Source organism: Balaenoptera ricei, chromosome 3 (genome assembly GCF_028023285.1).
Source record: "Balaenoptera ricei isolate mBalRic1 chromosome 3, mBalRic1.hap2, whole genome shotgun sequence".
Lineage (NCBI taxonomy): Eukaryota > Metazoa > Chordata > Mammalia > Artiodactyla > Balaenopteridae > Balaenoptera > Balaenoptera ricei.
In genome coordinates, this window is record NC_082641.1 from 68,442,061 (window position 1) to 68,465,733 (window position 23,673).

Below are 23,673 nucleotides of genomic sequence, written 5' to 3' on the forward strand. Positions count from 1 at the left end.
CAAGAGTTCGTTCTGCATAATTTCTTCATGTAATGTTTTAAAACAGGCAAAAGTACTCCTAGATGCTAGAAGTCAGAATAGTGGTTACCCTTACTGAGGCATGTAGTGGCTAGGAGAGAGTGTGCTGGTTATATTCTGCTTGTTTTGATCTGTGTGCTGGTTACATGTCTGTATTTACTTTATGGATATCATTGAGCTGAACACTTATGATTCAGCCTTGTTTATTGTACTTCAATTAAATATATATGAAGCAAAAATAAAATGGGCTTGCTATGGCCCATATATTACGAACGATATGAAAAAGTGAATTGATAAATAACTTTTGCTATTTATCAGTTTATTTTCATTTATGTATTTACTAGCCAAATTGTGTCATGTGATACCTGCCTTTGGGATGCAAATTCATCATTTAACTGAGAAATAAATATTTGAACTGAAGCTAAGCAAATGTGAATATACCAATACACCTAAGTTCAAAAGATAGTATGTACTTGGAAACTGTGAACCTCTCCAGACATAATATGTACTTCTACTCAGAACAGTTCAGAAATCTTAATAGGGTGTCCATATCATTTAAACAACCAGGTATGGAAGCGATAGAGGTAGAATAACATTACTTGAACTTTAATTATTTTTTAAATTTTATTAGTAAATGTAGATATCCCTACAGTTCTTGGATTTTGCTATTTTACATTATTTTCTTTTGAATAGTGATAGTCAGGGTCTTTAAAATGAGAGCAAGTTGGACTAAGTTTGACTTAAGTTCAACAAGATTTCAAGATCAGGCGTTTGCAAGGTCACTGCTAAAAGTGAAGTCATCTTTGACTGAATTATTTTTAACGGGCTTTGCAGCTGTAGATTGCTACTTTATAACCAAAGCTAAATGTTGCCAAAATGATTCTCCCTAGCTCTAATAAAATATAACATATTCTCTAAGCTAGGAATTTTAAATGAATTTCTGCTAGACGTGTGGAATGAAAGCTTTGAAGAGATTATCTGGTATCTCAGGAAGTTTTTCTGGTCTAGTAAATGGTTCAGAGATTGATTGTTTATTGCTGCCTGCTAGTAGAGAGTTTATGGACTGTTTACTTATTTCAAGATGGTATAAACTTTGCCAGCAAGAAAGTTTCCTGCAGAATGTCTCCTCAAGGAAAAATGCATCAGTATCTTAACTGTGAAGGCCAAACAAGATTCAGCTTTTTATACAAACTAGATTTTGAGACTATTGCAGAAGCCATATAGTTTATTTATTTATTTTATTAAAAAAAAATAGTTGGTACATATTACATGCCTGCTCAGGAATATACAGACAGGAGAGTTCTCTGATATTATTTCTACTTATATGAGCTCCAGTTTTCAATGTTAATTTTTGTTACTTTTAAGTTAAACATTCTACATAGTTCCTAAAGGTTGATTGGAATAAGAATTCTTCCAAATATATTTTCCACAATTAAATAAAAATTTTCATGCAAACATTTAATAAAGTATATATTGAATGCTTTATTGTGTGCTTGTCATTGTTATGGATGCTAGAAATATACAAATATATGACAGACACAAATCTTAAACCCTAGAGGAATGTCTTGATAAGAGGAAAAGAATGAACCACTGAATTAAAAACAGCATGTAATGATTTTTACAAGTTTCAGATTATTTTTGTATTTGCCACAAATATCCCCAACTGGATTTCAATCCCAACCTAAATCTCAACTCCCTCTATTCCCTGTTTCATGGGGCTCTTCAAAGCATATTTGCATATTAAAACCTAGTGCTTTGGTAAACAAACACGTCAAAATTTCTCAAACTCACATGGTTAGACACTCCCTTTTTATCAAGAAACTAATGTTATGGGATATAATTGGTATTACATTAATCTCAATGTTACCTACAAGAAAACTGATAAAATAGTGGAAGGATTCATTAATCTTCTCACTGTTTTCCTTATTAATTCTCTCTCTAATCTAACCCTAACCTTAAGTACATTTAACTACTGGAGACTGAAATTGTCAAGTACTGGCTATAGGAAATTTATATGAATTCCAGTGCATCTAATTATAATTGAAGACTTTCTCTAAAGATTAAAAATGAAAATAATTTGTATATTGTTTTTACATTTTAATATACAGCATGAATATTGACATGATACATACTCAACACATTTAATTTTCCATATCCACAGGAAGAGTCATTTATGTATTCAGCCAAAAAAAATCAACCATGTATGGTCACCAAATATGTGTTGGTATCATAAAATGTAAAGGAATAAAATACAAATTAAATTGTTTTCATAATATTTCATGTCACAAGAAAGAAGAGAACTCTTCCACATGATGGTGTGCCAAATAGAAGGATACATGGATGTAAAGCTATGAAATTCATTTATTTCAACTCAATAAAGTGTCTTTCTTTCTAACATAAAACATTCCTGCTAGTCATTTTGTGGATTTTCAACTGGTATGTAAAATTTTGAAAATTCAAGTGTTTTAGAAAGTTAGAGATTTTACATGCATTTAAAAATATCTGCTGTCTTTGATACCTGAAAATAGTTACAAAAGTTGTCAAGATCTGTTTCTTATCACTTAGTTAAATCATAAATAGCTTTCAGTCAGTTATCATGCAGTCTGATTATTCTCAGTACTAATCAGTATGAATATATTCACAGGCCCTGAATTTACTTTATTGGTAAGAGTGTAGCTACAGGGATTGTCAGGAGGACAGCAGAGAGTTATATTACTTGACTACTCTGATGTAGCAATCCTTGTTCACGTCTAATGAAATTACTTATATAGACCCTATTACATTATTGTCACTTAAATGTATGTGGATATTTTCCACTCTGATTAAAACCATTAAAGACTAAGAAGCATTTGCTTGACACAAATGAACACTTCGTGCCCAGTGGGCCACTTATTGCTACTATTTTAAGTAGAGAATTCACTTGAAAAATATCTAAAATTCTAAAATTGTTTCCACCAAGGGCTACTTGAGGATTTTAGGCCACGAAGTTCTTGAGGTATTCATTGAGTTATGAGAAATAATGTAGGGTGAGCTACGCATATCATGAGAGGTGCTTTTAAGGTTCACTTAAAAACTTTTTTTCCAAGTACAGAATTATCTTGTGAGAAAAATGAATAAGCTAAGGATTATTATTATAGTAAATAATCTGAGGCAACATGACCCTCCTATTAGAGCTTGGGACAGTAGAGTCAGAATGTTTCTAAATGAGAAGAAAAAACAGTTACTTTTCCTCTGTGCTTGAATTCTCAAATTTAATTTTTCTAATATGAAACACAGTAATACTGTTAGGCAAACTTAGTCCCTTCACTGTTTTGTGTTTGAGAGAACTAAAGAGAATGAAAGTGTAGATATATGCTTATAATTATATTAAAAATTACATTTTTATCTGCATTGCCATCTACTGTTTACTTATAAAATAAACGTGTAAGTAGGAGTATACATTTTGGTCACAGGAGAATTGAGATTTGAGAAATAGTTTCTCTTTTCTATTTTTGCTTATGTAATCATTAACAATAAAATGATTATGAAACAATAAAATGCAAAGAAAATATATTTTCTTTATGAAAAAGAGGTTGTTCTTAGTGGGCTGAGCACAAATGAGAAAGTACCATGTAGACAGTATAAACTCAATGAGCACCATTTTATAGATATATAAATGTACATCGTCTTATAAGGCACACATTTCATACTGAATCAGTAATTAAATAAATAGTACCTCATTTCTTGAAAAATTCCTAATATATGCAATTTATAATAAGCATTAGTTTGGTACCCAAAACATCTCAATTAATGACTATTCCCCTTTTAATACCATGTCAGTATGTCCATTTGTTATCTTCACTTTGTGGCCACTCTGGTATAAATCTGCTCACGTTTAGTCATGTAATACACAGTTATCACTATTTAGTCAAATTATCTGTGTACTCTTCAATAATATTTTAGGTAGTTTTCCAGTAACTTTTCATGTTGCTTTTTGTCAAACCCTCAGGGAAAGACTGCACAAACAAGGCAACAAAGTTCATGGCTTGGCAGATGTTTTCCAATTACAGACAAACAATTCAGTCAACTCAAGTTTCCTGCAGAAAGGGACGATATTGATTCATAAAAGTTTTAGTGCCTCACATTGGTATGATTTCGAGATGTTTTAATTACATATTGCTTTGCATCTCTTGACAATGAATGTATTGCACTGAACAGAAAAGTTACAGCCAGTTGGTTTTCTGTCAGGTTGAATAAGTTACGTTCCTTGTATCTCCAGCTATTTATTTTTATAGCTGTCAGGCCTCAATACCTCCAAGATTAGGAAGGATAGTCAATAGCATACCGCTCAGTAAACCCCAGGTATTGATGAAAATTACATCATTCTATTCATTTATTTTTCAATGACTAATAAATTAATTTTAAAAGAAATATCTTCCTAATACACTGATTGTTTGGCAATAATTGATATCACATAGTGGTGAAAGACTTGTTTAATTGCAAAATCATATTTTAATGCTTTTGTGTTTCTTCCGCATTCTTACTTTACACTGTACATTTTACTTCCTTTCCATTTGCTTTCATTTATCTTTGAGACATAAAGATTTCCTATTTCCCTTAAAATTTTACTGTCTTTACATTATCCATTAATTACCCTTCCCAATAATTTTCCCCTATTTATGTGATTGGGAATTTTGATAAAATACAGTATTTATGTCTAGTTCCCTATCACCTACTTCAAGAATGTCTATAAATAGTGCTGTAAATGAAAGAAGTAGAGGATACCTAGGTTAACTTAAAATGTCAGAGAGAATCCAAAGATGAGTAGGGCATGATCCTTGCTCTTAAGGAGCTTCTGAAATCTTGGTATTAATCTAAACAGAAAAATAATCTAATATTTGCCTTTTTTTTCAATATCAATGAGATGATTGATGTACATAGAGCCAAGAAATAGAGGGCACAAGACAATAATTCAAGACCAGTCATTCTGCTGTCGAAGCCAGGTAGAGCAGAAATATCAGAAAGTGTGGGCACTTGCTCGCCTTTAACGTACCTGTGCAAAACTACTGGAGGTTCCCTCAATCAGTTTATAGGTACTTAGAGGAGTAAATAAGTTTCTATACAGTTTCTATAATTTAGCAAGTAGTGTGTACAAATGAGAAATATTGTTTAGTTACTGCTTTTGTGATATTATTATTTACCTAGGCTAAAAAATATAAAGCTGCTTGGTCCATGAAGAGTTTTTGTTGATTTATTTGTTTTGTCTTGTTTTGATTTTGATTTTCTTCTTTCCCTTTTGAAATTTTCTTATTCAAAATATAAATTAGCTTTTATATCTCAGGATATATGTAGAAATACATATTAAATAAAAGTCCTTTTATATCTTGATACTTTTATTGTTGTTCAATAAATATTTTCATAGTACTATCCTTGTTTTCAAATACTTGATATATAATCTGATATGAAGGTTGTGACAAACATTATTCCTTATTATTGCTCTAATAGTTGTTATCAATATATTTTCCAGATATTATATTTTTAAAAGACTCAAGGTGTAATATATCAGCTAGACACCAGGGAGTTGTTCTCCATTTTCATAGAATCTACTTCCTACTCATTAGTAATAATTTTCATGTATATGAAATTGAAAACATTTCTGTTTAAATTTTAAAAGGAAGCTGGATGCTACTTTAGTAAGAATATTTTATCCATTGACTAAAAGAAAATTTAATTTGCATATATAATACAAATATAGTTCATTACACTACACAGAATTCTTTAGAGAGCCAAAGATTATGTTTGATCAAAGAAGTTTCCAGTTAATCCAAAATAAGATGCCAAATGCTTTTTTCCCATAAAGCAAAGGAATTGAACAAGCCCAATGTTATTGAAATTTACCTCCACTCGTAAATATATGTGACTTGATTAATTAATTTTGGATAATTTGTATTCAATTAACTAATCTAATAATAAAATGAACCATTACTTCTATAATTTTGAGTACATGAGCAATTGGATAGAGTTTAAGGGAAAATGTATAAAATTAAAATAAAGTTTGAGAATATTAATTACCAGATATAGATTATGTCAAGATGGGGGAGGGAGAATGGCACACTGCATTTAGATATCATCTATTTTAGAGAGTTCTGGGTAAAGACAGCTGCCCAACACTTGGGATCTACGGAGATTCTATGCAAATTTGGAATTCTTTCCACTTTGGAAAGAACACCCTTGGTTCTACGGGAAATTGAGTTTGAGGGCAGCCTATCCCAGGAGTTTCATGCAAAAAACTTAATTCCCAGCAGCTCATTGTCATGCAAAACAGAGAGAGTGCCTTGGGTTATTTTAGACAGTCTCATTTATCCCTCCAAAGATGAAGGGTAACCTACAAAGATTAGAGTAAATAAAAAATGTGAGTTTTATAGGAAATTATAAATGCAAATCTTATCAGTTGCATTTGTTGGTTTAACATGTGTGATTCATTTTTAAATTGCCTGTTGAACAAAATAACAGACTTTTTTTTGCATTTACATGAAATATATCCTATAAAAGTTTTACAATTGCGATATATTGCTTTAAGTATTTTAGCTTTTAAATGTGATCAAACTTATTATTTAAAAATATTTTAAATGAGTTTCCATTCTCAATATTTTTAGCAATGTAAACTCTGTATAATAATTTAAGAAAGTGAAATGAAAAAGGTAAAAGAACAGTTTCTTTTATGTTCTCTTATATAATAGTTTGATGCTCAATGATTTCATTATTAATTCTTTTAGAAGGAAAATAAATATTTTCTTTTTTTACTTGTTTTAAAGTTGTATTTCTAGCTTCTCTGTATTATTTTCATAAACATATTTAACCATAAAGCTTTTCATTTATATATACACATTTTGCTTAGATTATCTTTTATTAGCTATGTGCTCTGAAAACTAGTAAAAATGCTGTCTTTTTCCTCGTATTGTGAAAATGCATCTCAAAATTTATTCTTGATGTTTACCAGCTTTCTTTTAATCTACTTGACAGTTCCTTTAAGACGCTTATACTGACTTTCACGATTAGAGCTAAAACCTCTGGAAAGTTTTGGCTACAAATGAAAGTATGAATAATTACTTGAACATACTTAAGCAATACTGAGAAATTTATCTACTTTAAGGAAAAATATTGTTTAGATTCTCATTGTTACTGTATATGATATTAAATATTATCATGACACGAGAGGAAAAGAATAAAATACTAATTTCAAAAAATAACAAACATTCAGAAATTCTTTCCCAAGCTATAAGTTTAGCTAGTCTCTGGCACTAAGTAAGTTATCATTTAAAGTCAAATTGTCAAAGTACACTCAAAGTATATTCGTTTTTTATAACCACACTGCTTTTTTTCCGTAAGGATAATTGAGGTATACTTAGATAATTCTACATATGACTTCAACAGGCTCCAAAAATGTCGTCTAAGTAGAAACAGAAAAAGTGTCAGCCATAACTGGATTAGGTTTAATTTTTTTTATGTGATACAGCTCAAAGGCAATTTAATTTCAAACAAAAAAGAGTAGCCATTCCCACATGTTATGAACGTGTTTTGTTTGTAGTATACAGACAGGCAGAGAAAGGTATAATGGTTCTCAAGGAAGTGTTTTTCCACACTAGAATGTCAGACAAAGCATTCCACATCTATCTATCTATCTATCTATCTATCTATCTATCTATCTATCTATCTATCTATCCATCTATCATCTATCCATGTACATATCTATTCATCCCTCTCAATCAGGGTGGTGGAAACATTAATAAACTTACTACCAGAACAACTGTGATCCTCTGTCTTAGAAAGACTTTTTTTTTTCTTTTTTTCTGATAAATGCTTGAAAGATAAAGACTTATTCTTTATCTTACCCAGTCTCTGGGTGAATTGGCCCAACGTCTGTTATTTTTATATTTGTATTATACAGGAGATAAATGAGAGGGCAACAATTTAGAATTCAGGAAGGGAGAGGAAAAGGGAAAGCCAAAGGGGTATGATAAGAGGAGGCATTTAAAATTGTCTGACTGTTGGTTTATTGGGAATCCAGAGAGGAAGCTGGCATTTGTTTGTTCACATGGGGTAAAATAGATTCATATGGATGTAAGATCACATGGAGTAAAATAGATACATGTGGATGTAAGATCATGAAAATGTAAGAAAAATCATGCCATTTTAGAAATGTTGAAGAGATAGGATTTTTTCACTTAGCCATTCAAACAAGGTTTTTGCCTAGGTCTCTAGGCAAAGGAATCCCAAATGGTAAATTCTGTATACCTATTTTGGTAACACTCTACCTTGGCATCCTTCTTTGCAATTACATAATAACCTGAAACAAAATTTATTAAAGAATAAAATTCACCATGGTTTGGCAATTTATAACCCACTGCCAAATTCAGCCTTCTGCTTGTTTTAGTAAATAAAATTTTACTTGAACACACTAATAGTCATTTGTTTATTACTGTCCATGGCGGCTTTGGAGTTACTAGGACAGGTTTTAGTAGTTACAAAAGAGACCATCTGATCCACATAGCTTAAATATTTACTGTCTGACCCATTACAGAAAGATAATTGCTGACCCCTGGTCTACACTACCAAAACTTGTGTTTGATAAGATTTACTTTGAAAATTTGTGAACTTACTAAGAAAAAAAGTATTAAAATAAATAATATATCCATTTTTGTTTTATTTTTATTTGAGGTATAGTTAATTTACAATATTATATTAGTTTCAGATGTACAGCATAGTGATTTGGTATTTTTACAGATTATACTCCATTAAAAATTATTACAAGATAATGGCTATAATTCACTCTGCTATACATATATCCTTGTTGCTTATCTATTTTATACATAATAGTCTGTATCTCTTAATCCCATACCCCTAATTTACTCTTCCCCCTCCCCTCTCACCTTTGGTAACCACTAGCTTGCTTTCTCTGTGAGTCTGTTTCTGTTTTGCATATACGTTCATTGTACTATTTTGCATATATATTCATTGTTCTGTTTTTTAGATTACACATATAAATTATATCATACAGTAATTGTCTTTCTCTGACTTATTTCAATAAGAATAATATTCTCTAGGTCCATCCACATTGCTGCAAATGGTAAAATTTCATTCTTTTTTAGGGCTGAGTAAAATTCCATTGTATATATGTACCACATCATCTTTGTCCAGTTGTCTGTTGATGGGCACTTGAGTTGCTTCCATATCTTGGCTTTTGTAAATTGTGCTGCTGTGAACATTGGGGTGCATGTATCTTTTTGAATTAGTATTTTCACTTTTTCTGGATATATACCCAGGAGTAGAATTGCTGAATCATATGGTAGTTCTATGTTTAATTTGTTGAAGAACCTCCATACTATTTACCATAGTGGCTGCACCAATTTACATTCCCACCAATAGTGTGCAACAGTTCTCTTTCTCCACATCCTTGCCAATGTTTATTTGTAAACTTTTTGATGATAGCCATTCTGACAAATGTGAGGTGATCTCATTGTTTTGATTTGCATTTCTTTAATAGTTAGTGATGTTGAACATCTTTTCATGTGCTTATTAGCCATCTGTATGTCTTAATAGAGAGCCCAGAAATAAACCCACACACCTATGGTTACTTAATCTATGACAAAGGAGGGAAGAATATATAATGGAGAAAAAAGAGTCTCTTCAGTAAGTGGTGCTGGGAAACTGGACAGATATGTAAAACAATGAGATTAGAACATTTCCTAACACCATATACAAAAATAAACTCAAAATAAATTAAAGACCAGAGTGTAAGACCAGAAACCATAAAACTCCTAGAAGAGAACATAGGCAGAACACTCTTTGACATAAATTGTAGCAATATTTTTTTGGATCTATCTCCTAAGGCAAAAGAAGTAAAAGCAAAAATAAACAAATGTGACCTAATTAAACTTAAAAGCTTTTGCACAGCAAAGGAAACCATCACAAAACTAAAAGACAATCTATGGAAAGGGAAACAAATATTTGCAAATGATGTGACAGACAAGGGGTTAATATCAAAGTATATAAACAGCTCATACAATTCAGTATCAAAAAAAAACCCCCAAACAATCCAATCAAAAAATGGCCAGATTTTAATTTGTCTATTTTTAATTTAATACAATTTATGTCATTTTAAAGCCACAGCTTCTACATTTGAAATCCTAAAGTCCCATCAAATTAGATCAAATCATGGTCACCATGAATTTACCAAGTGCAAATGACTCTCTTATAGAATTTTTTTCAAGTTACTAGTTCAGAACAGAGAAAGAATATAAATAAAATTTTCACCTTTTCATCCGTTCTTCATTCTTTTGCTCCAAAATTTCATGGAGATCATTTAAATTCATAAAATAAACATTATTTAATAGATTGTATAGTATTTTGGTCATATTTATCAAGACCAGTTAATTCAGTCTTTCTATAAATTGACTGTTTTGGTCACAAGTGTGCTTATTTTAGATTTTCTTTTTACTTTTTGTGACATGTTTCTAGGCATTTAATTTTAAATTATACTGACATCAATAGATTCATTGTTTTGCTTTTATCATTGCTATTCTATTTCTTTCTTCTGTACTTTTTTAGTTTATAAAATTGAAGGTTATTCTTTACTTTTTTCTTTTTTATTATTGAGTATTTTAGGTTATTTTTTAGAATGCCTTTTTTTCATGACTTGCATATTCATGTTTAGGTCCTAATTAATCTTGTATTGTATTTTGTATTTCTTTAACCCCTTAAATTATTTGATAGTATTTTTGAAATGTTTCTTACTGCAGTTAGATTTTTGCCATTTTACTTCCTCACTAGTGAGTTTTATTTGAAGATTTTATGTGTATTTAACATACATGTTTCTTATATACTGTTATTACTTATTCCATTTTAAAATGTTTGTGATTTCTCATTACTTATTCTGAGCTACAATAATTTTAAAAATTTGGTAGTCTTTATTAGCATCTAATTTTTGCTGATCTCAGAATTTTTATATTTGTGATTGCATATTATATAATTCAAAATGTTATCAATGTGTCAAATTTTGTTGACAACAGAAATTAGATATTCTCTATATAATATCATGATTATTACAATGTATTTATTCCTCAGTCCTCAGGATGGCTGCCATCTCTTGAAATGTAGTTTGTATATTATGTTTATTCCTGTAGTCCTTCAAAATTAAAAGTTGTTATGGGTTCCACTCTCAAATTTTGCAAAGAAAAATTCCTAAGTTCAAATCAAAGAAAGGAGGAACAAACAAACCCCCAATGTTAAATACTTGATTCAGAGATCTCAGAGTTGAAAAGGAAGTAGGAGGGAACCGATTAGAGCAAAAACAAGGTGTATATGGATTGCTGTGTATGTAGATAAATGCCAGAACGGAAACCATTCTCCATTCACTCTTTAGTGGGCCCATAATTCCAGAAGCAAAACAACTTTTCTTGATTTAACTATCCACATTATGAAGGTAACCTTGGAGCTCTTCAATTTTCAAGCAGAGATACAAACTCCGCTGGTCCACAAGTTAAAATAAGTAAGGTTGAGATCTTTCCTTGTACTTCTCAATGCTGCAAGCCTAGTCAGGTTGTGACAGTGGAATGAGCAAGAGTTTTCATTTTAGTTACATCTTGCTTCCCTCTCTTTAAGAATAGGCCATGGAGAGCAGGCACACAAGTGTCGTTAAGTTTTTACTTTTATTCTTCAAAAAAACCCACTTCTATTGGGTTTTCAAAAATTCCTTGAAATGTTTAATGTGGCAAGATACTATTTTCAACGTTGACACAGCTCTTTCCTCATTCACATGCCGTTTTGGTTATTATAATGACATTTGGTAGTACAGAAATTTAATAGGTGGTCACATTTCCATGATTGTGACTCCAGTTTCAATAATTGGTAAGGGAAAATTTATATTAGGAACTAATTAATTGCCATAGGTTGTTCTCCACATATTTGGTAGCAAAATAATACCTAGTGTTGAATAGAAACTACTTTACTCATAAAACAAACAAACCAAGAAACGCTATCATCTCTGAATATACAAGTGGAGTTAAGAATGGGCCAAGTTGGGCTTCCCTGGTGGCGCAGTGGTTGAGAATCCGCCTGCCAGTGCAGGGGACACGGGTTCGAGCCCTGGTCTGGGAAGATCCCACATTCCGCGGAGCAGCTGGGCCCCTGAGCCACAATTACTGAGCCTGCGCGTCTGGAGCCTGTGCTCCGCAACAAGAGAGGCCGCGATAGTGAGAGGCCCACACACCGTGATGAAGAGTGGCCCCCGCTTGCCGCTACTAGAGAAAGCCCTCGCACAGAAACGAAGACCCAACACAGCCATAAATTAATTAATTAATTAATTAATTTAAAAAAAAAAAAGAATAGGGCAAGTTACTTTACTTTCTCTTATGGAAAGATATTTTTTTCCCTTATGATGGTATCCTTGACAGATCATTGCTATACTTAATGAAAGTCTAAACATTTTAACATTTTGGTGCATAAGCACAATAAATTTTAGATGCTCAGTTTCTTTTAAGTTGCATCAAATATTATCAAAGTTGTTTTTAAAAATGATTTTGCCTCATATTATATTTAAATATGTAGTGGGTAGGGCATGAAATTGGTTTAGACTGGCTCAGTTCAACACCACCTACCCACTTACAGCAAAGTGAGATTTGAGCACACATTAATTTCTATGATTCTCATCATCCTTAAGAGTTGTAAGAATGAATAAAACCAATATATGACAGGCACTTATCATAGCTCTTGATATTTCACCAAATAAATCCTTTTCTCTTTACAAATTTTGTGTTGAAAAATTTTTCTACAGAATGTAACTGAGCTTCAGAAATGAAAATAAAGCTTCAATTCAATAATTTAGAAAATATATACTAATATATTCTGTACTTTATTGTTCATATTTTGTAAAATTTTTGTGTTTTTTGAGATTTCTTTGGGAAGAAGTTTGCATCCAACATATTTCTATTAGAATCAACTTGAGTTTATCCTGAATTACAGCATGTTTTAAAGATTTTTCTTTAAAAAAGAAGATTTTTATTTTCTAAATAACATTATTTTTAATATAAAAAACTCAAAAATCACTTATAATAGTTTAATAGATGTTTAACCACTGAAACATACAAATCTTCCTTAATATGTTGCCCAGTTTATATTACTACATTTATTTATAGTATTTATGTGAATTTATATTCAATATTACCAAATTATGTATTGACAATATGATTCCAAGGCAGGATGTTTAAGACCTACAACAGGCTGTGCAATTCATACGATTTCAAACATACGGTTAAAAATTCTATAGTAAAGGACGACTAATCTAACTATAACAAGGAATTTATAATATCTCTGATTTTTCAGATTCATTTAGGAAAGTTAATGCATCACTTATGTTAAATCTTAATGATTTTCTGTTCCTTTTCTAAATCTATCAGCTAGTTTTGGTCTTTTTTTTTTTTTTTTTTGGCTGGGGGAGATTAGAAGATCAATGTGTAGTGAGATTTATTAGGGGGTACATGATATTAATGAAAAGGAGAGGGGTATTACATCAGTGGACATTTAAGTTGCTTTCTTTGTTTTAGAACATCAGAGCTGAGATTTTCCTTTATTTAAAAGAGAAGTTTTCAGAGCTATGTTGTTTTAATTCCTATAAAACTCACTTCATGGATAGTGTTATTAATGGGCATTAATATAATAATTTTAAACTTTAATGCAGTTTTTATATGATTAGCAATGTCTTTGGAGCATTCTTCAAATATACTTTACAAAGTACTTATTCTGAAGGCTAATGATATTACTTATTAGCTGGGACAAATTGGAAATCATATTATCAGTGTTCATAGACATTCTCTGCACATAGGACAAGAGAGGGAGGGATAGTTTAGTGAAGTGTGGCACTGGCATCATTAAAAGTGTCAAGCTGTGTCATAAAGAGATTGCTGAAGCAGTATTCTCTGGAAACTCCATGAAAGAGCTAAAACAAAACTTATAAGAAGGATAAATGTTCCATCAAAATTGATAACAAGAAATATGAAAATTAAGCTTCGGCCTAGTCTAGAGAAGAATACTGTCAAAGAAAAATTAAAGGAAGATGTTAGTTATATAAAGGGCAAAATCAAATAAGATGCATAAACAAAGATAAATGAATTGATTTTATTTTTCTGAAATAGTGAACATATAGAAAAGCATAATGGGAAATCAATATGGTATATTTTTAAGAAAGAAGGTCAATAGATGTCATATGGCCATATTAAGGTAGGTTATATGGATAGCATGCTCAATTGCACCATATTTGTCAAAGATCCTAAGAAGCTGTAAAGATGGATGAACTAATCAAATCAACAAGGACTATAAAACAACATTCAAACAAGTTACTTGAGACCAGTTCTGTTATAAGGAGGAGAAAATACTATTTCTCTGGTTTCCATATAGCTATAAAGGGACAAGAGAACTGTGGCCCCAAAGGTTGGTGACTTGTTGCTCTGGAATTTCTGAAAGTTCAGGCCTGCTCATTTCGATCCTATCCAAGAGGGACTCAGTGAAAATAGAAGGTTAGGAAATACATTCAGGACACAATAAATGAAACAGATAGAAATCTTTCCTGAGTCCACATTAAAATATGTAATCTGAGTTGACCAAATAAGATATGACCCCTTGCTCTAAAGTCATGGCTAGCATATACTGTACATTTAGTTAACAAAGCACTTTTCCCCTTTATTTCTCACACTACAACTTAGATGTGAACATAAAATGTAATTTTTTTCTATAACTAATCTGTCTTCTTCCTGAGCACACAATCATTAGTTATGGGGGTGGTACCAAAAGCTAAGTCTCTAATTCTATGTAAAGATTAGTTTCGATAATATAAGCTATATCAATTTTTAATATATTGCCTCTCAGCTCCAAATTCATCCTTCATTGCCTTCTCTATACTACCGAAGCTAGACTCAGTTAGTATTTCTCCCCTCTCAGATGGCACGATGTTCAGCTTTGACAGTGGAAAGCACTACCAGGACTCCAGAGCAGGAAGGGGCTTCTCTTCCCCATTGACTTCAGTGATGTCCTCCCTCCATGCTAATGCACAGCTGCTCTAGAGCCTGGCCCCTGCAGCACAGGGGGCTTCTCCAGGGCCAGGCTCTTGTGGTACATACAACTTCTGCTGCATGAGCAGCTTCTTGAGCATCCGGCTCCTACAGCATGGACACATTTCTAGCAAGTTCTGTTTGTACAGAACCTTCATAGCTTTTCCACATCCAGTGAACCACAGCCTCTCTCTCTCCAGTGACAGTTGGGCTTCACACCTGAAGGGAGATCTTCTTCTTTGGGATACTCTAACTCAGTCCAAGTGGGTGTGGCAACTATCTATACCTGCCTTCCTATTATTATAGTTCTCCATTCTTATGAACCAATCCTTATTAGCCATTCTTATTAGCCAATCCCACACTATTACTATTCCCTACTATATTTAATAATTGTTTATAATAAACTTTCCCTGTTTAAATTATTTAGTAGTTTCTTTCTCCTGAATGAACCATACGTGATTCTGCAATAATATGAGGAGTGGTTCCAGGAAACAAATTAGGGGATTTGGGAATTGTTTGGACTGTGCCTTTGAGACTAGCGTTTCTTTGCTTGAAAACCCTGTGAAAACTTCATCTAGGTTAGCTTACTGAATAGGGGATGATGATTTTCCTCAAGAACCACCATAAGCCTCATTTTCCTTTTGCCATTAGCTTATAACTAGGGTAACATAGAGGTGTACACTATGATGCGGAAAGATAAAACACAGTAAAAGAATCACAAGGCTTTGCTAATATGGGGGACATATGTGGGAGTGGATTCTAAGGATCAAATGAGGCAGAATATAACACTAGATTGCGTTATATTTACATATATGAGTAAAACTAATTTAACTCTTGCAGTGGAGATGACTCAAACAGCTAGAGGTAGCTCTAATATTAGCAGATTGAATAAAACTTAACTAAGTGGTAGCCTACATTTCATGGGCTGAGATGCTAGAATTCCATAGTGTGATAAGAAGGAGGGGATCAAAAGGTTTGAGGGTACAGGAAAGTTGGAGTGGATTTATCATGCATCACCTGCATACCCACTACTTAGCTATTTTTCATGAGAAGGCCCAGAAGACACTCTCTTCTCTAAGCTTTCATAAGTGAGGGAAACAACTAGCTCTTTTAAGCTATATGGCTGCTCTCCTCTGTAGCCCAGGTGTAAACATAAGGGATGCTGTCACTGAGTATGGACTTCCTGATTTCAGTGGAGATAAAGGGATCTTAGAGTATCAGAAGTCAAATGGCACCCCATAATGTCAAAGACAAGGTAGGCACATCTACTGTAAAGGGAAGAAGGGAGTACCAGAAATCAGCAACACTCCTAAATGGCTCTCAGATGAGTGGATGTCTTAGATGTACTAGAGTTTTTTTAAAAAGTGCTCTAGAAAGCAAAATAGAAAGCACACACCAATGTTTGCCATTGTTTTGTGATAGCTTCCTATGCCTCTGATATTCTTTCCCTATCCATATTCAAATCACAGCAAGACAATCCAGAAATACATCATTTTTCCATTCATATCTAGGGATATTCATATCTAGGGATATTATATGCACTGGAACATATGATATAATAATATAATTTAACTTCTAATACAAGGTTTGAGAATTCCCTATCTCTACACTCATTTTAAAAACATAAGGTATAAAACTAAGCTTAATACACTCATATTTTGTGGAAATGGAAGTAACAAAAAAGAAATCCAATAAATGGACATAATTCCCATTATCCTAGATTACCCCAGGCAAGCTCTCTTATTTACTTTATTTGTTTTTAAGAATTAGAGGTGATTGAAGAAAGTAGTAAAAAACAGAAAAAGTTTTCCTATAGCAAAATACATTTGCAGTGTAAGTGTGAGGTGTATCATAAAACCCAACTCTCCTTATCACAATATAGATATGGAGATTAAAGAAGCACAGCCTTGTTTGATGAATAATGATAGGTCTCTCTATTCTTATAATTTTCTTTCTATTACGATAAAAATAAAACTATTTTTACTGCTGCAAAACTGGGACCTTGGCTGGTTAACCTTAGACTTGGGCAGGCAGAATATGTGTCTCTAACCCTTCTCCCTGTCCCCCATTCCTGCTCTTCCATACCCACCAGTAGAGGAATAGTATTTCATGGAGTATCATCTTCAGCATAAGATCACACACTGAAATACAAGATCTAAAGTTGATTCACTCTTCCCTCTGCTACCACACACTAAAGATGTACCATTTTGACTCCAGGAAAGATAAATTTAACTGTCTGGGATGAATCTGAGAAAAAATGTTTGTTACTCCAGAACGTGATCTCTACACTAAACACTGTTCTTCTGTGTCGGATTTCCCTACTTTATACTATTACCTTTCATATATTAATAAATAGGATATCCAGTGACACCCCAACTCCCTGCTCATATATTTTTGAAAATGTCTTTGTTTAATAGTCTACCTAATCATTTCTATCTTATTCCTTCTTTCATCTCTCTTTTTCTGTCACTCATCAATGGTCAATTCTATAAATATCTGAACATTGCATATTTGGGAGTGGCCATATTATTTTCCTCTTTGGCACATTTGACTGTCCACTCCTTATCCAATCAGACTGCTTGCCCAAGACAGACTCCTACTGTGGAATAAAGGGAGCTTCTTTTTTTTTTAAATTTACTCTTTTCAGGGGATATTCATGAAGTATTTTAGCAGCTATACTTCCCTCAGCAAATAGAACTCTAGTAAATTAGAAAATGAATATTTTAAAATTATCTTACGAAGAAGTTTCTGACAATAATGAACAAGTACCTTGTACACTCCTATCCTTCAGCAATTATCAACATAGATATCAGCTAAATATCTTATTTTTAACTCTTATTCTTAACTATATTTTTAAGAATATTATTAATCAATCAATCAAAACTGCAGATCAATAGAAAATAGTAACTTCTGTGATATAAAGTTCAGGGATGTTATGACCCATCTAGATATAGCTAGGCAAAGTAGATCAATATATCCTTCATCATCTTATATGGAAAGCATACAGTTATTCAATGAAAAACATGATAGAGTTTAGGACATCATCTTCATAGTGTAAAATAATAATTTTTATATCTATCCAAAAGATTGGAGGACCTAATCATTAATATCAAGCATGGTGCTATGCTCTCAAGTTGACTCTAGGTCTCTAGGTCTGGAAACTGGCTAGTAGTCTTAAGCCAAGTAATGCATTTCAACAAGTCCTAAAATTATAGCACCAAATTAAATTTTATCTTCAGAACCATTTTCTAGTGTTTCTACAGTCAGCTTTCTTCTTTCATAACAGTTCAGAGACAATAAAACAAGAACTATTTTATTTTATTCCTCTTGAAGACTCAACTCTCAGATCAACTCAACTCCTATAACCAACTGCAAGCAGATGGAGACTTAGACATAGGGAATTTTTCTTATGAGTAGGTTTTTCCTTTACCAGCATCTAATTCTTTATTAGGACCTTACCTCTTAAAACTTAACTCTACTAAGTTCCAGCCATGCAATGCTTACTTTCAATGTACAACTTACTTCACGGTCTTAACATCATGTCATTGTAATTATTCAGCATAAGCTTCTTGTCCCAGGAGTTGGAGAAATTATGCAAGCATCTCTTCTCTAGAATAGCTTTGAACAGGCTTTCTACTTCATTCTCTTTCTGTGTGGATATTTTGTGTAACCTCTGAATTGTTCTTACTGTACTATGAAGGATTCCTTTTCCCCCCAAACTATCTAGCTTATTCATAATTCCTTAGTTTATATATCTATATATCTATAAATATGTGCACATATATTCATACTTTATAGACAGAGTCAACTGTATCCAAGCATGTGACACCAGTAACCAACATACAGCCTTTAAAATGTTTCCATATGTTGTAAAGTTTCATCATAAATCTTCAATTATTCTGAGAATAAACTGCCAACAATTGCCATTCTTTAGCTATGTAAGCAATATTCACTTTTTCTTTCTTTGATTTTTTTAGTTGGGCTGACTGAAGGTGAGTTAGAAAATTTTATTCCCTATCCTGTTTGACTTTTATGACCTACCATTCTTTCATTTTCTTTAGCTGCTTCTCTATATAAACCATATTTTAGTAGAAACTTCAACTAAGTGACAAGTACAGTGTTCTTGATATTACAGTTATCACATTGTCCATGACACTGGTGAACTTTTGAGCTGCTATAAAATTGGTGCTACCTCTTCTTATTGCATAAAATCACAGAATTACCTTTGAAGGTACAAAAAGGCATTGTTTCATTGCATGGATATCAATCAAAATATACCTTAAAATAATATTTTTCCCTTTCATTCTCTATAGATAAATTGTCAATAAAGATTGTCCATCATTCAACAGAAAATAATTATATTTTCAATTCTTTCTCAGAATTCAATCATGTAATATTCTTACTCTCATTTACTGACTACTTGTAAATGTTTACAAAAGTCTTATCTTTAATCCTTTTACTCCAATATTCCTCATTTTATTTCAATTTTCATAAAATAATATTTTCATTTGCTTTGATATGGTCTAGAAGTCTCTCCCCTAATTATTTCATCAACTTAATCTCCTCTTCATACTTTCCTTAGACCTCCACAGTTTGACCTCTCTGTGCATTTTAATCTCAGTACACCATAGCCAGACTTATCTTCCTGGCTGTCCCCAATATTTCATGCTAACTCCCATCTCTCTATGCTAATGTTTTGATACTTCCTCATCCATAATGCACTTAACTCCTCAAAAGCATAACTTTGTAACATTATTATCTTCATTTTGTCCCTTGTACCACAACCAATTATCTCCAATGACTGTTTCTATTCATCTGTAAAATAGCACAATAATAATAACCACCTCACTAGTTTTGGGAGAAGTCAAGTGATAACACTTGCAAAGGATGTGGCACAGCAAAAATACCTGGTATACCATAACTTCTTAATACAAGTGGGTTATTGTATTTTCTCCCAAAGTCTAAATCATAGTTATTCTCTGCCAAGAAAATTGTATGTTACTTACGTTATTGCTTTGAGGATATTTTTCCTCTTAAAGTAGACCACACATTTAACTTTTAAGAAGGAAGGAATCTAGGTTGTGTTGGAAAGCATTCAAAATACCAGATTCAGAAGTTATTGTTTCTAGTCAAGTCTTTGCTTGGATATTCTTATGATAAGACTTCAACCACCTTCTTAGATGAGTCAGTTCAGTTTCAAATAATTCTACTGATTTGAAATACATTTTAAAAAATTTCAAGACAAATGTCTCTTCCTGCAATATTTATTCAGTGGTCCACCTAATGCTTGTTGAGATTATAAGAGAAGAGAAACAATAAAAGATCGGCTGTAGGTCCTTTTTGCATCCTTTTATATTCTCTGGGATAAATATCCCAGGTTATATAAATGTTGTCCAATTTCTTATAAATACTAAAGAATAATCTTGCTAATCTATTTTTACAGAAATCATGAAAAGTTAAACCTACACTGTGTTCTTTATCTCAGTTGATTTCAGTTTTGTGCCAGAGAGGGGAACTACTTTTTGTTTTTGGTCAAATCTCAATGTTATAACTTATGAATTTATGGTTTGTAAGAATTTGACTATAAGACCTTCTTTTGGTTATGAAAGTGTCCCCTAAACCTGGATTTTTTTTTTTCATGAATGTTTATTATTGCCTATAGGTTAAATAACAGCTGGGCAGAGTGGAAATAATGACATTTATGACTGCAGCAATAATAAAAATAATGAGAAGTATAAAAATGAAAATGAGAAAGAGAACATAAAGTATAAAGTAATAGATAATGGTTAACATTTATAAAAGATTTCTCATGTGCCAGGAACTATAACTAATGTTTATGCTGATTTTAATAAATCCTCATAATAACGTATAGATAAATGTAATTTAAAAAATAGGAGTCTAAGATTTTAAGAGTTTAAGTGGTTCATCCATTGTATGTATCTGTTAACAGGAATGAGACTTGATTCTGACATGGATATGAATCAAAAAATAACCATAACCATATATTTTGAGTCCTTTCCCAATAAAGTTATTTTGTACATAATTGTTACTCAGTGACTAAAAGAATAAATATAATTATGTTCTCTCACATTATCATTACTCATAAATACTGATGATTTAATGACAGTCTCTCATACCATCAAACATATATTTAACAAACTTATAATATATATATTATATCCACACATATGATGAATGGGGTAATTTTGCTATAAAATGCACAGAATATAAACATATATGATAATTTTTGTGGCATTGGTGACAAATATTCTTTATAATCTATAGGAACTTTTATTTAATGAAATAGTTTCAATTTCATCACCAGTTGAAAACACAAATGATGATTTCTTACAGAAATTTTCAAAAACAGATATTTTTCTTTGTGATTTGAACACAGTTTTAATTCAAGCTCCTTAAAACTAAAAATGGTATATGCATAAATTTGTTTTATTCCTTAACAGGACATAATATGAATTATATAAAATTGTAATTGAGACTTTGACTATGTTGTATAATCTACTGACAAGAAGAGAAACAAACACATGGATAAAAGATATCTCTTGTAAGAGTAATGTTGCTTTCTAAAAATGGCTTTTATTTCCCTAAGGTTTATGCTGCAATACTTACATGATAAAATTAAAAATACAATTCCATAGATGAACAAATTGTTAATCTACAGTATGTTATAAAGTTAGCCAGACTATGACAGTTATATCAGAATCATTTTGATAGCATAAAAAGAATAAAATTATAAATATAAAATAGTATGGCACACACTACATTTCCTAAAGATGATCAATTTATTTTTCTTTTACCAGAAGCAAGTATATATAGTAGAGATGATGATCATGTAATTAGCTTTTCTAATAGTATTTTTAGTGAAAGATACAATTTAAAAAAAAATTCTGTGAAAATTCTACTATAATTATATTGCAGAATATGTGCTATTCAGTGTATTTTTATTGCCGTAGAGAACGGATGTAAGACAAATACTGCTAATTCTTTAGCCAACATTCAAGCACTCTTGATAATGTACCCAACTAAGGATGTGTCACCTTCTTTAGAAGTCAAGTGCTTTGCCTTGTAACACAGTCTGAGTCAATGAGATATAGGCAGAAATGTTCTTTTAAAAGGCAAAGTCTTACTGGTACATTTCATTTTCCTTTGACTTCATTCCCTTTCCTCCTATGTGGAATGCAGTTCTAAAGGTGGTAAATTAGGACAAGGATAGCATCTCCCATAAGGCAGAACAGAAATGTTAAGGAACATGAGTCTGAAAATATAACTTCTTAACCTGAACTTGACAGCTTAATATCCAGCTTCTTGTTACATGAGAGAGAAAATATATATATATATATTTAAGTGATTGTTTATAGCCTAATATCTATGTTCTCATCCCCTTTGTATCCTGCTAGAAAACATTTCCCAAGCCTCTTACTTCCAGTTGGACCGTGTAACTAGTTTTTGTTATTGGAACATGGTCTAGGTGGTTGAGAATATGTGTGTATTCCTTATGTACTCTTTTTCTTTGTCTAACATTATGTGCAGCAGGTCAATTAGAATGGCAGTTTCTAAAGTTTTTGAGGCATCACAATGAACTCAGTTACTATGAGATATTAACATTTTTGAGGCAAACAAAATGATAATGAACACTTATCAGACACAGTACAAACTACTACCTCCAGATATTTCACAGTTTCAATATTAGACCATGACACAAATTTTATGACATAACATTGAGAAAATTGTTTTTCTAGTTGCTGTGATAAAAAATAGGTAGAATATCAGGTTTTAGCTACAACATGTAAAGAGATTGGAAATATCACTCTCACACTTACAAAAAGAAAAAAAAGCCAAACAAACTGAAAATCAATGTCTTATTTTTCTTGGACCCATTGGAAAACTTAAGTTGTGTACAAACAACCAGATAGTTTAATCCAGAGAATACAACATGAAATCTGCTAACCTGGAGCATAAGCTGCTATAGCCATAACTTGGTAGGACTTCTTAATGGTAATTTTGATGAACTGATGCAGGCTGAGTGTGGACTGGCATATGTGAGAAGCTGCTGGAGTTTGCAGTACTGGGGGTTCCGCACCCCCACTTTGATCAGTTTACATACAGGAATCTCATCAAACCTTACCAAGTTCTTACAATGAAAGTGTGAGAAATATCCCCTCATGGTTTTGACAGGGTGGGAGGAAGATTAATTATTGTCAAATATGCCCAGAGTGTGCTCCATAACAAAGGCCTTTTCACCAGGGGAAAATAGTTGGGTTTTTGTTTGTTTGTTTGTTTATATCTTTATTGGAGTATAATTGCTTTACAATGTCGTGTTAGTTTCTGCTGTACAAAAAAGTGAATCAGCTATATGTATACATATATTCCCACATCCCCTCCCTCTTGAGCCTCCCTCCCACCCTCCCTATCCCACCCCTCTAGGTGGTCACAAAGCACCGAGCTGATCTCCCTGAGCTATACAGCTGCTTCCCACTAGCTATTTATTTTACATTTGGTAGTGTATATATGTTCATGACACTCACTCACTTCATCCCAGCTTCCCCTTACCTCACTG